Raw genomic sequence first — 15,005 nt, 5'->3', positions numbered from 1 at the left:
GATCTGCATTTTGTTAATTTCTCTTACTTCGTATTTCTGTGTATGGATTTTCATAATAACAAAATAGATTATATTTAAGCCTTGTTTTGAAAAGCCAGGAATATTTCTAATAGAAGCAGAGTTTCTTTTTTTTTTTTTTTTAAAGATTTTATTTATTTATTTGACAGAGATAGAGACAGCCAGCGAGAGAGGGAACACAAGCAGGGGGAGTGGGAGAGGAAGAAGCAGGCTCATAGCAGAGGAGCCTGATGTGGGGCTCGATCCCATAACGCCAGGATCATGCCCTGAGCCGAAGGCAGACGCTTAACCGCTGTGCCACCCAGGCGCCCCGGGGGCAGAGTTTCTTAACTAGGGTAAGAGGTTGTAAAACATTTAAGGCTGTAGTTGAATGACCAGCAAGAAAAATGGCAGCATTGGGTTCAAATTTGGCTCTGCTTTCTCCTAGCTGAGTGAATGTGGACAGGTTACTTCACCCTTCTGAGCTCTAGTACCTTTTGTCACATTATGAAACACAGGCACTAATCCCTACCTCAAAGAATTGTTCTAATTTAAGGAGAAAATGACATAATGATATAAGTACCTGTGCGGTCAGTTGGCGCTCCAGAACTTCGTTCTCTTGCCACTCTCTTCCTCTTCCTCCTACTGAAGTTAGTACATAATGTGTCTCACATATACCCCTCTTACTTTTTTCTGTTTCTGCTTGTGTGTTTTCTTACTGAAATAGCTTTCTCTTCTCTGTCTAACCCCAGTCTCTTCCTGTGGAAATGCTACCCATTCTTCAAGGCTCAACTCAAATGATTTTTTTCTGAAAATTTTCTAAGTTTCTGAAAAAAACAGTAAAGAAAAATAATGTGCTTGTTTTCAGTTAAGCAGCAAGAATAAGTAATGGGTGTTGGATATCAGCACCTCGGCAATGTCTGTTTATGTGCTATGTATTTGGTAAAAGCCTCATTGTAAAAATGAAACAAACCCAATATGATAGAGTACTGAAGGGGGACGTGATTTCATTGGGTTTTCACTTGGCCTTGGTTATTATAGCTGAGAAGGCTGTAGGAATTTGCAGAATTTGACACAAAGTGAAGCACTGTCATTCTAGGAAAGTAATATGGATGAGAAGCTATTCCAAAAGATAGCCATAGATAATTTGTGTCTTGATTTTTATAAAGCACAAAAGAGGATATTGAAGAAAGGACAGAATTGTAAATTTGTTCTTAGTCTCTAGGTAAATACATGCATTACCTTTTAATTGTGAATTCCCTTTTCCTCAACCGGACTGACTACGTGCGTAGTTTGCTAGTCTCTTCCCCCAACCATGTTTGTTTTCCCTGCTATAAGAAATTCTCCGGAAGCACATTTCACCCCCACCTCTGAAGCTGTCGGGTGTTCCCACCAGATGAACACACCCCTGGGCCGGGACTCGTAAGTCCTCTGCAGTCTGGCCGCAGTGCGTGCTTCCAGCCAGCCCCTTCTGCTGCCCTGGCTGAGCCCATGCTGTTCCTTGAGTAACTCACTACCCCTTTTTGCCTCCACACAATTTTTCTGCCTCTTCACGAGGGTGCCCTCTTTTCCTCTCTTCCATTCTTTAGAGGCCTATCTCTAACTTCCTGATGCTCTCCAGTCTCCTAGCATCACTCTTCCTAGCTCTCGGGCACTTGGAATAGTCTCTCTCTCCAGCATTATGTATGCCCTTCTTACTTCGGATCCGTAGGTACCAGGACTTATCTTACTTTGGTGCCTACTGGAATGCTTATGATGGAGCATGCAACTATTCGTTATCTTTCGTTGGAGTATGCCCTCAATTGCAAGAAATCATTCCTGTTGCTTTTGTGGATTACTTGTAGAAACTTTTGGATTTCCTTTTTTTAAATTACTAAAGTCATACCCAGTGCTGGTTATGGGCAGTGCCATACATGTAGGATACTTTATAGTTTTCAAAGTAGTTTTCTTTTTTTGAAATGCATATAAAACATGAAGTCAAGGCACAGCTTGATAATATATCTTAATTTCAGCAAGGCAGAGTAATGTAAGTGGACTTAAACTAATTTTGAACTTCTGATACGTTTAATAGATGTTGTCAACCTATCAACTTCCATAAAGCTCTGTCTTGTTCAGTTTAAAGAGTGTGTGTGTGTGTGTGTGTGTGTGTGTGTGTGTGTGTATTAGCAGTTTCCAGGTGGCACAAAGTATGGAGAGAAGGTAATAGAGAATTACAGTTCAGAAAGATTTCAGGCTGAAACACTAAAGTGAAACCAACAAGATTTAGTTTAAATGGAATAAATGTCAATCCAATTAGGATTAATAAATGCATCATACAAGTCCAAAATGTGGACAGGAATCTGTCACTGCATTTTTTTTTTTTTTTTTGATGTGAAAGCCAATGTGTTAGTTTGTCATAGGCTTGTTATGAGTCTAATGTGATATCTCTGCTTTAAAAGGTGGGAACGCTGGGGTGCCTGGGTGGCTCAGTCGGTTTAGCGTCCAACTCTTGATTTTGACTCAGGTCTTGATCTCATGGTCATTGAATTTGAGCCCTGCGTTGGGTTCCATGTTGGGCATGGAGCCTACTTAAAAAAAAGGCAGGGGGGACTGCAACCTTAGTTTAGGAGAATACACATAATCACACAAAATTTTCTTTATTCATTGATAGCCAGTTTTCATGTAAAATTGGTGTTTGATTCTTCATGTCTTTGGTTTTGTTTTTAAGTGAAACAGTGCTTGGTTAGATTCCATTCAGTGGGAGAAGAGGTCTAGGATGGTGAGTAGACTTTAAACCATGGTTCCAAGGGAGACACGTGGAGAGTTGATCTTTGTTCTAGGGGGCAGATCTGGAAGATCATGGAAGAAAAATGATTACAACATCTGGATCTATCCAGGAGCCTTCAAGTTCTTAGCAAGGCAGCTGTCTGATCACGCCTGGGACAGTGTAGCAGGGTCTTCTGGCATGTGGAGGGAGGTAGAGTAGATCAGTTCTAAGATTCCCTTCTCGTCCAGTAATCCTATGGTATCAAGTAATTTACAGTTAGGACGTATGTAGGTAGTTCTGTACTTTGAGTTTTGTCAAGAGGGAAGTAGAAAAAAAGTGGGAAGAACTCTTATATTGACTTATTTTAACATAAAAACTATTTGATCTTCATTTGTCCTCATCTTTCTCAGACATTTGTATGTTTTACATGGGGAGAATATTGAGTCAGGATAGGTGTCAGGATATCTTTCTCACATTTGGACTTGAGATATACATCCACCTATAGGGTATATTTGTGTTCAGTATTTTAATAAGCTCTTAGATGTCAAACTTAGTTTAGAAATGCTTCTTTTTGTCATCTGGTGAATGTTATGTTATACCGTATTAATAGATGTAGCTTAAGTCAGGACTATTCTTCTTGTCAGTGGACTCCATACTTAAATTACAAAATTCTGTGAGTAAAAAAATTCTAGATTATACACTACTAATGTCTTTATAGATGATATGCCTGTGTGTTCATTATAACTATAAGCCATCACAAACGTAGACCTTAAATTAGGATGAGGTGAAAAAACATTCTAGTATTTTTCTTTCCACATTCCAACAAATCATTGTGTATTAGCACCCAGAACACACACACCTCACTTTGGAAACCATTGTTCTTTGGCATAGATCTCAGGACTTTGGTTTCCTATTTGTTTTTAAGCTGAAGAGATTCTAGCAACTCAGGGATGCGTAGATCTATAGATCGATAAAAGCAAGTGGAATGTGTATCAGGTCCACACTGCATGTAAAACATTATGCAGAGGCTGTAAAAAGTATAAGACACAGTCTGCCCTTGAAAAAGTACACTGGTAAACGGCATGTGGCAACATTTTTGGTAAAGGGCATGGGGTAACATAGTTAACCCATTTAGTTTGGAATGTGGGACTTAGGCCTGAAGAGAGAGACTTTCCTTAATGTGCATAATGGTGATCCGTGAAACCTTAGAAATGGTGATCATTTCTAAGGCGATATATAGTCAAAAAAGAAAAACTTGCATATAAAACTTTGGAAAGGCCTCACATTCAGAAGATGGGTAGAGAAGGAGATAGGGACAGTAACTAAAAGAGCAGTTGATGGGGGGACGGAGAGTGGCAGGATAGAATGGGCTCCAGGAGACCTGTGAGGAGAGTCCGAGCAAAGGCTGGGTAGCCACGGGTGTGAACTACCATTCATTTACTGGCTGCCTGCTGTGTGCCGGTGTGTGGGTCAGAGACATTTCTGAATTGCAGTGGTCATCATCCCAAATCCTGCTTTGAGGTCAAGGGAATGTGGTTTCGGGAAAACAGAAGGGTTGGAAACTGGGTAGCAAGGAAGGAGCAGATGCAGACCGCTGACTTGCGAAGCCAAGGTAGGGCCAGATGGCACATGTCCAGGCCTAAATCAAGACTGTCCTCAGAGAGGCCAGAGCCCTGATGGCTGGTGAAACCTGTTCATTGCTGGGCACAAGCGCTCAAGTTTAAAATGTACTCCGAAGTGGTCTGTTTTTTAGGCTCAACTCACTTAATTTATATTTAAAATGTTGGGGTAAAATACTTAGAAACAAATATGCCATATTTAAGTACAGCATCTTAACCTATGTTTTCAGTGTTTTAGTCCTCAGCGACATGACCGTTACTAACCGTTCTTAGTAGCGTGCAAGCAGAGCGTACCAAGTGACTCATTTACTGTTGGTTGAATAAGAATATACTGACATTATGATACCCTTTCTGGCCAATTGTTTAAACTCTGACATTTCTTTTAAATCAAATGTAATAGTGGTTATTTTCTCAAAAAAAAAAAAATAAATAAATAAGCCCTAGAAGTGCAATTTCTGAGTGAAAGGTATATGCAAAAACTTTCACACTGGCTGTCCTTGGACGTGGGTCTCGAGGCCACGTGTCCCCACGTGTTTTGCATGAGGAAATGGCGGAGGATCCATTCAGAAGCTCTCGGTAACACTGCAAGGATGATTAAAAAAAAAAAAAAACATGTCAAAGCGCTTCTGTGACGTCTGAAGACTTCTGGGGTGTAGTGCAGGGTGGTTCTCCAAGGGGGTGTGCGATGTGCTGGCGTGTGGGTTCTAACTACAAAAAGCCGGTTGTTAACTAACGATGACTGTAGGGTACCGAAGTTGGTAGACAGAGGAGTGAGCGCGGACTCAGGACCGCCCCCACAAGAACAGCGCCTGCGCATTGCAGCCTGCGCGCTCCAGAGGGAGCGAAGCTGCTCAGCTGACAGGCAGCCGCGGGAGGAGCCCGTACCTGACCCTAGGTACGCCTGTGTGTCCTGGATGCGAACGTGAAGCGGCGTGTGCGTCACAGCACGATGAAAACCGTGTAGAGTCACCAACGCAGGGGGCAGAGCACAGGCTGCTCCGCCAGGTAAAGGTAGATTTTACTCTATCCCTGCCATGTAGAATCCGGGGGACTTTGAGTAGTCAACTCATTGCACGTTCTCATCTCTAAAATGAGGATGACCACCAGCTTTTACCCGGTAGAAATGAAAACCCTAAAACCTGGCTCTTCTTGGTCATCTAAAAGGTAGCAGCGCTCCCTGGAAAAGGAGGTTGTGCAAATCCATTGCCGGACCAAGGCATCCAGTCCGAATAGGTGCATGTGTTCAAAATATTTGATATTTTGTATTTTGAATGAATGGCAATGGGAAGTACCTTTCTTAACTCTTAAATGCTTTGGAGCCTTTCTTCATTTATCTTGTTCTTTATTAGTCTTGTTGCGGGTAATTAGTTTTTGATTTATAGAAGTACTTTGTGCTTCATGGTAAATAATTCAAGCAATACAGACATAAAATAAGTAGAAGCCCCTTACTTTTCCACTCCTACTATGAGACTTTTTCCTTTTGTTTTGGTTTTGATTTGTTGACTGGTGGACTGGTTAGTTTGGGTTTTGGTTTCCAAATTGAAAATGCCACTGTTTTTGAATGGTTTGTCTAAAGGGGAAAATTCCTATGACCAGTGGTCAACCTACTGACACTCAACAGGGCCTCTGTGATTTAAAGCACCTCAAAAGCTCTAACTACAAAACTCTCCAGCTTAGTATGAAACCAGATTTTAATTGGCTTATGTAGTGAAAGGCTCTAATTAAAGAGCCTGCCACTTCAAGGAAATGCCACAGCCCGCTGGCATACACTCCCTATGTGAGGGAGGCCTGTGGCTTGCTGTCACAGCTCAACTCCAAATCCACTTCCATAAAGAATGTTTGATTTCATGAGCAAAGGACTTGAGGTTTACTAGTATTTTCTTGTTTTGTTTTTTAAAAGTCTTAACTACAGGCCCACAAGAGTAAATCTACCTGTTGTGGGATTGTTGTAACTACCATCAGATCCCTGGAGAAAGACAGATTACAAGGAAAAATTTGAGTTTCAAAGAAAATGGTTTTAATGCATCAAGACAATGAAGTGATACATCAAAATATAGAGGATTGCCTCTCATATTCTAAGCTGGTTCTTCATTAAAATAATTTTATCTAAAGTAAAATAAAAAGTTCAATGTCCTACATTGAAATCAGTGCCCAACTAACCCGTATCCAGAGCTGATTGGTAGCTGTCCCAGCCTGTGTGGCAGGCACTGCACGTTACCATATTGAAATACTTATGCCCCGTAGGGAATGACCTATTGACTATCCCAAAAGGTGCCCACTCCTCAGCCACCCTGCCCTCTGCTTCCCATAACCTCCTCATGATCCAGCAACTAAAGGGATGACAGAGTGGGGGCTTGTTGGACCCCACACTAGCACTGTGGCCCACGATCCAGTCTGATTAGCCTATGCCCTACTAGCTGTTGATACCGTATTTTGAATGTTCATCACTATGTCAACAGGAGCTTAATGACACAGCAGTGATTAATCCAAAATCAACATTTGGCAATTTTTTCCTCAATACTGAACACAGGAAATGTGATGTAGGATTTAAATGGTCAAATCCAGAACTGGGAATGCCAAATCTCAAGAAAAAAATCACATGCCTGCTTAACTCCCTTCACTCTTCTGTATTATCCCACATTCCTTTTCTTTTTCTCACATACTCAAATTTTCTTTTCTTGCAGCCTGAGAGGACACTGCCCCATTTTGTCTTGTCCCTTTATCACTGGACCTTGACGTGGGTACCTTGGGTCATTTAGTGTTAGTGTCGGCAGGATACTGTTAATGTCAGGATCACCGTCCATGTTGATCTTACTAAGCTGCTGTTTCAATGCTGAGATCCGTTTACTTTTCTTCTAAGGAATGGCAAAATGTCATTCTGCTCTGTGATTTACTGCTTCTCCCAGATGTTTTTATTGGCCTTTCAATAGTCTCCCAAAGATCTAACAATCCATTCCTTTAAGTTGTGATTGTTTTGAAGGGAACGATTGTTTCTTGTCATTTTGGATGAAGCAGTGTGGTGCAAGAATAGAACATGGCCTCTGAACTCACCTGTGTTTGAGTTTCAGCCCTGCCTTTTACCTTTGTGACTTTAGGCAAGTCACTTAACCGAGCCAAACCTATTTTGTCATTGGTAAAGTAGGGATGATAATAAGAGTTAATCACCTCTTAAATGTTAGGTAAGCATTAAGTGCTTAGAGTGGAGTATTCAATACGTGTAACCACACACAATAAGCAGTCTAATTTTCTGACCCTGGCAGATAAGCTGCTTGAATATTTGGTATCTGAATTGATGGAAAGGGCCATGTGATTTTGGGAAAGTCACTTGATTATTCTGTATTTCTGAAAATGTGAAAGCAACTATAGGACAATGTGTTCAACAATCCCTGAGCGCCTTTATGGGGACAGTAATGGACAAAGCAGACAATCGGTGCTCATGGGGCTTACACAGAGCTTGGACTGAATACTGATTTTTCAGCCAGACAAGGTGAAAAAGAGCCACGTACACAAGTTATAAAATCAAATGTGGTTCTCCCTCTCAAGTAGGTTTTATTCTCTACGAAATTAGTGAAGCCTTCTAGTCACCATTCGCTACAAAAGTAATGTCAGTAGTACCAACCAGGTGGCAGTAGCTGGTGAGGCAGTTTACCGAGGGGTTTACAGATGCCTGAGTAGGAGCTCGAAGCTGCCTTTCGGGAGCACAGGCGTGAGTTGTGCGGAACTGACCACGTCTGCCAGTGATTACCTCGTCTGCTCGCTCCTGTGGGAACAAATACGTGAAATGAAATCTGGAAGGTACCTTTAGTGATCTGGAGCCCTACATGGTAAACCAGAAGTTTCTCGGGCACAGAACCTTCATCTCTCGCAGTTGAAGGTCGTGCCTGGAAGAGGCATGAGAAGTGAGCAGGTGGCTTTATACACAGTATCAAACAGGAGTTTGTTTTCTGGACCATGGCTTACAGTATCAATATTTCAAGGCTCTAAAGGGGCCCCTGGGAAACTGATGCCCAACCTGGATTGGAAGTGTGACAGATTAGGGGACATGACTGTGAAGGATAAAGGGAGAGGGTGGCAATAGGCCTGGCAAGCCTCCAGAGCACCGTGCACTTCTCACGGCTGCGAAGGGAGGACGGAGGAGAACGGAAGAACTGGGGAGAAGCGGCAGACTGCAGCCCGGTTCTGAGAAAGCTGCCCGGCCCGTGGGGTGTCCCCAAGCGGAAGTCACCCAGCAGAGGAGCCCTGTGCAGGGCTGGGCGGGGCCAGCCCTCTGCCCCGGCTGGGCTGGCAGCAGGAGGCTGGATCCAAGGGGCCAGCACTGGGGCTGTCTGCTAGGTTCCCAGGGCCTGGGAGAGGGGACGGCACCCCTTCACGAGTGCTGCACGCCCTAAACTGCGTACCTTCTTGGGGAGCCGTGGCCTACGGAGGTAGGTTTAGGGGTCCAGGCCCAACGACCCACCTCTAGATCATCATTCGGAACCGAGTACCCAGGTCAGGCCCTGGGGGTGCAACGCTAAGCAGGAATGATAGCAGGGTCCTTGCCTTCATGTGGCTTGTCGTCTGCTGGGCAGACAGGTAGGGCACTGTGAAAGTACCATGGGGGTGTCCTTCCTCAGAGAGGCCGGCCATCCGATTCCTCTCTGGAGGCCAGGTAACCTGGGCCTTGCTGAGGAAACGGCAAGTACAGAGGCCCTGAGACAGGAAGGAGCTTAGCCTGTTCTGGGAACGGAAAGGGCCCGTATGCTGGAGAGCAGGGAACATTAGGGGTGGGGGGTGGCATGGGGTGAGGTCTGGAGGTGAGCAGGAGCCAGATAAGGCAAGGCTTTTCAGCTACGGTGATGCTTGTGGACTTGCAAATGCAGTGGGAAGAATTGGAGGTGTTCTGAGCAGGGGAGGGATGTGACCCGATTTACATTTTGCTAGGAGCACCCTTCCTGCTGTGTGGAGAATCATGTGGAAGGTGGCGAGCTTGGTAGTGGGAGACGGATTAGGAGACTAACCGCAGTCCCAGGGAGTGGCAGTGGAGACTTGGACCCAGGTGGTGTCAGTAGACAAGTGGACTGATTGTAAAAGCTATTTTAGAGATAGAACTGACTGGGCTTGCTGATGGCTTTTCTGTGGATGAAAGAAAAGGAGGAATCAAAGTTGTCAGGTTTCTGGCTTTGTCAGCTGGGTAGGTAGTGATGCCATAAACTGATCTAATAGGGAAGCAGGTGAGGAAAAAGTTTGGGGACGAGTATGCCAGGAAGTTAAGACCTCACCTCTGGACAGGTTTGGGATGCCCATCAGCCAAGTAGCAATGTCAGGTACATTGTCCCTGAAGCACGTGTGTCCAGGTGCAAAATGATTCTTGGGAAGAGGTGAGGCTGGAGATGCAAATTACGGAGTCGTCAACATGCAGAAGATACTTAAAACTATAGGACTGGGTGAGATCACTTAGAAAACAGAGGAGCCCCCAAGAAGGAGCGCAACATTCAGATGCAGCAGAAGAAAAGATGTCAGGAAAGGAGAGAAGAACCAGAGGAGGAGGGAGTCAAGCTGCTCAGAGAGGAGGGTGCTTCGGAGCGCTTACGGTCAGGGTCTCAGGGTCTCAGAGAGGAGGGCCGTAAGAGGAAACTAGCAAGTGAGTGGGGACAGTGGAAGCCAGAAATGGGCTAAAGAAGGAATAGGAGACGGGAAGGTAAAAACAGCAGGTGTAGAGCGCCCATTTCAAGAGTCCTTGTAGGAGGATGTGGAGTCCCAGGGAATCTTAAATATTTGTCTGTTTTAAAATGGAACAAATTGGGGGCACCTGGCCAGCTCAGTTGGTGAAGCATGTGACTCTTGATCTTGGGGTTGTGAGTTCCAGCTCCACCCATGTTGGCTCTAGAGGTTACTTAAATATGAAATCCTCAAATAAAATAAAATGGGACAACTTGTAAGAAGAACATTGGGACTAAAAGTCTGCATCCCACTTTGCTGAGATTAGATTCTCAAACAAAAAGGAAGAACAGAACCTGCCCCCAGCCCCTGGGTAGAGACGGCCGGGTCGGCACAGACTCCTGCCGGCTCAGGACAGTTGGGGGTGACTGTTAGCAGGTGGGAGTCCTTGGAGGTGGTCCTGAGTGGTGTCAGGCACACGTCTCCAGCCTAGCTCTGAGGTGATGAACCGGAAGTTCCTCTGGAAGTGCTGGATGGGAACTCAAGCAAGGCCAGCCTCGGCGGACTTCAGTAAAGATCTGTAACAGCAAGAGGGAGGAGCATTCTTCCTCAGCAGACGATAGCAGCGACTAGAAGAAGGGCCAGGTTGGCACTTGGGCCTTGGGAACATTAAGATGGACACTGAAACAAGGAACAAGGTCCTCTGAGACCTGGCTGCACCGCGAACTGCCAATCGAGGTTCCCCGGCGTGGGGGCAGCGAGTGCAGCTGGCTATCCACAGCACAGAAGGTCACGAGCCAAAAAGCCTCTCTTGTCATTACTTTCGCAAGGGTTGCCCAAACTCTTGATTGTCTCTGGCAAGCAGATGACCTGGGGAACAGCTGCCATGCCAGAACAGTGGACTTCTAGCAAGAGCAGGAGTTCACCTAAGAAGATCTGGAAAAATACGCTTGTCAGAGATTCGATCATTTCACCAAGAAGTCTGCACTGCAATCTGAGAGAGTGAGAACATGAATGGCTCAGGTGAAACCGTAAACCGTGGTATTTGTACGAATATGCGTGTGACACAGATGTAGAGCAACTGGAAAATCCCTCAATTTTCTGGAAAAATGGGAAATAAGGGATAATATATAGGACTTCGGGTTAGGAGATTGTATTAGGCAAAGAGAATTTGAGATGTTAGTCCCTGGAATTTCCCAGGCACCCCGGAAACAGGGCTAAGGACTGGAATATGGAAGCCCTAATAGAAGGGGTGGCAGAGGAGCAGTGTGTGTCCGAAAATGAGAAGTGAAGTAAGTGATCAGAAGTGATTTCCCTGTGGGGGGTGTAGGAAACTCCGGGACCCCCGGCTACTACCCGCATCTGTAGGCCGTGGTTTCCTAATCCTGATTCCAGAAAGAGAGGCAAGATGTGGTTAAAATAAAAGCGTATTTCAGTTCTTTGTGCCTTTACTAGAATGCTCTGCTAAAAGAGTACATTTGGTAAATTTTTGACGTGTTGATAATTTCATCTCTGAGATGATGAATGAAAAATGACAGTAGACTATTTAGACATACTTCTCTCCTAGAAGGAAAGATGTATCCTTAGAGAGTTCACAGTTTCATGTTGAAGGTATTCAGACTGACAGTGGTCAAGTGGTGTGAAAGTAAGAGAAAAAGCTGTGCCCAGATGCTAGCCGAGAGAGCCTGGGTAAGCAGAGAACTTGGCTCCAAGGAAGGGTGGAGTCCAGCTGTGGACTCTGGGAGGCTTAGCTCAAATGAGGTGCACACTACAAAAAGTTTAGAAGACCCTGGATAGGATTTCATGGCCAGAAACTAAAAGGGACCATGGTATAAGAGAGACAGAGCTTCCAAAAGGCAGTTTGGTCACATGGTCACATGACTGACATGAGAACGAAGTCACTGGGGTACCTCAGAGGCCCTGGACCAGTGATGGAGCGGTCTGCTAACTGGAAAACACTGGTAAGAACTGGAACCTGCAGGCAGGTGGGAGCCAGGGAAGCTGAGGCTTTCCAACTGGGGCCAGTCAGTACTTAGAAATTGTGTTTGGAGGGCAAAGGTTAAGAAAAGAGGGGCATAAACTATGGAAAGAGCCCAGATGTCCGACAGACGAATGGTTAAAGAAGGTGTGTATATACACAGTGGAATACTACTCAGCCATCAAAAAGAATGAACTCTTGCCGTTTGCAACCAGGTGGGTGGAACTAAAGGGGATCATGCTAAGTGAAATAAGTCAGTCAGAGAAAGACAGTTATCCTATGATCTCATGTGGAATTTAAGAAACAGAGGATCGTAGGTGAAGAGAGGAAGAAATAAAACGATGAAATCAGAGAGGGAGGCAAACCATAAGAGACTCTTAATCATAGGAAATAAACTGAGGGTTGCTGGGGGGAGAGGGATGAAGGGATGAGGTAACTGGGTGATGGACATTAAGGAGGGCACGTGATGTAATGAGCACCGGGTATTATACAAGACTGATGAATCACTGAGCTCTACCTCTGAAACTAATAATACATTATATGTTAATTGAATTTAAATTAAAAAATTTTTAAAAAGAAAGGGGCATGATGTAAAGACAACAGCTGAAAGACGTCGCAGGACACCGCTGTGGAGGGATTGGCAAAGAAACAACCTGGAAACGATGGGACCTTCGAGAAAACACGGCGTCGTCAGTATCTGTTTCTGTAGTCCAGGATCAGGCTTTTCTTTTTGGATCTGCTGAACTCTAAGCCATCGCTGGCCTGTCAGGGTCACATCTAACATGGAAAAGTTCTGCTCTATCTTAAACTGTGTTCCTTCTGCGCATGTTACAGGGCAGCGTGTGCCCCTGGCTGAGGCTGTGGGGCGGCAGCATCAGCACCGCTCCGCCTGCAGGTAACAGATGCAGGTTCCTGGTCGTCCCTACCTTCCTTCTGTCCCCAACCAATTCAGAATACCTAAGGGTGGATGGAGCTCCAGGAAGCCGTGTTTCAAACACGGTCCTCAGATGATTCTATCCCAAAACAGAGCTTCTGAACCACGGAGCTATGTAGTCTGCCCCCACCTCTTCTTGCGCAAGGCCCCCATTAATATGTGGCTTCTTATGGCCTGATTATTTCTTTGTGTCTACCTCAGCTTGGCTGTAACTTAATTTACAGAACAGCAGACAAGATTTCCTATGGAACAAAGCCTTAAAAAAAAAAAAAAGTCCTAACTTTTCTAATGGTTAGATTTGCAGTGATTCTCAATTCTACACATTAGAAAAATGCCAGTGCCCAGGCCCCACCCCAGACCAATTAAGTCAGGATGTCTGGGGTGGGACCCAGGCCTGCCTTCATTCATTCATTCATTCATTCATTCATTCATTTTCTATTTTGTTTTGCCTTTATCTTTCTAAGTAGTTCTGATGTAAAGCCAGGGTGGAGAACCACCCCTCTTTAAACATGAGAAAAGTACAACACTTCTTCAAAGACTCTGTTCTTTGTGATACCTTTAAATCAACAAATAACTCCTTTTCATTTCCTCTCCATCAAAGATAGCTCTTAGAAAGGATGAAACAGGAGAACACTCTGTATAGGTAGCCGCACAAAATAGATTTATGTCTGTTGGCCCCAAAAACTTGCTTTCAGGGCACTGCAGAGATTTGCAGATGTAACCGTGCAGCCATAAGTTTTTACAGCGAATGAGAAAAAAGTGCCAAAAGACAGGAATCAAGGAAATGTCAACCCAGTTGTCCAAAAGGTGACTCATGGACAATACAAGCCAATAAGTTTGAATCTGTTTCCTGGAAAAATTATTGAATGCTTAATTGAAAGGACAATTTGTGCGACTTTAAAAAGGAAATCAGTAGGAGAGTAGACCATTCCTATTTGGGTAGATCAGAGGCTGCTGGAGGCGGAGGTTATCTCTACATCTGACAAGATCACACAAAATCACCTCACATTCCATGATGGAGAAGTGTGGACCGAGTTATTACTCAGTTTATGTGAATTTACAGCTGCTTGAACATATCCAAAGGGACCTCTAGTCTTAAGATTCTTTGAAAGCTATAGGTGTGAACCTTCTTATTACGAAAATGAATTTATGTAAAGAATTTTATCCAAAGTGATGTTATAGTCTAATCAAGGAATATATGTAATGTTTTATATATATATATATATTCTTCTTCATCAAAGATCATGTCCTCAGAATTAGGATGAAACAAATATGGTTAAACTATATAGGTTCCTGTAGAAGATATATTCATGTCTCTTGGACACACACACACACACACACACATATGGAGGGGGCTTGGAATAGCCCAGCACACATTCTTGCACATTACGCCTGGAAAACCTCCCCCTCCCTGTAACTCTGTGCAGTAATACGTAACAGACTTTGACTTACTGGCTCTTAGTCCAACCTCAGCTGTCGTCGTTCAGCTTTAACACTGGTGACTCACTTGCGCTCAGTTCTCACGCAGATAGTAGAGAGCGTCCTGTAGATTTCCAGGGCACAGCCTGCTGTCGTGCGGTGTGCACCCGCATGTGCTCTCTGTCTGCACCCGCTCACCTCCTCCTAACGACCGCACAGGCTCTGAGCATATCCTGCAGACTTAGCTGAAGACTGCATTTTGGAGTCATTTGCTTTCCAAAGACTCTCCTGTTAACAAATAGTAATAACATTTTTATCATTACTAAGTAGTCCTAATTTTCCGATCACACAAGTTTTCTGGAAATATTTTTGAAGAAACCAGATTTATTGAAGAGCTGCTGGGTCCTTCAAAAGTGCCTTTACTTCAGATGTAGACAAAGTTAAATGAATTCTCTGAATACAAATCAGACTAAGAAGGTAAGGTTGAGTCCGAAAGTGGGCTCATTGGACTACTGGTTCAGCTGTATCTAACAGACCTACAGTATCAATGACTTTAAAAATATCGAAGCTTATTTCTTTTACCTAACAGTTGGAAGGTCTGCTGCCTAGGGTTAGTGAGGTGGCTCCACGGGGTCATGGACCCCGGCCCCTCTTTGTCTTACGGCTTCACCGTCT

General features: G+C 44.3%; 1 long non-coding RNA gene across 1 annotated transcript; it reads right to left on the bottom strand.

Annotated features, from left to right (window-relative positions):
- Positions 1-261: 261 nt before the first annotated feature.
- Positions 262-14,602, bottom strand: LOC121101735. The gene is made up of 3 exons (XR_005833748.1): positions 14,364-14,602; positions 7,982-8,122; positions 262-2,996 (listed from the first exon to the last, which is right to left on the bottom strand). It is a non-coding gene; the product is annotated as an uncharacterized LOC121101735 (long non-coding RNA).
- Positions 14,603-15,005: the final 403 nt, after the last annotated feature.

Source organism: Ursus maritimus, unplaced genomic scaffold (assembly GCF_017311325.1).
Source record: "Ursus maritimus isolate PB19 unplaced genomic scaffold, ASM1731132v1 scaffold_9, whole genome shotgun sequence".
Lineage (NCBI taxonomy): Eukaryota > Metazoa > Chordata > Mammalia > Carnivora > Ursidae > Ursus > Ursus maritimus.
Note: the sequence above shows the minus strand (reverse complement) of the source record. Positions and strands in the feature narration are given on the sequence as shown.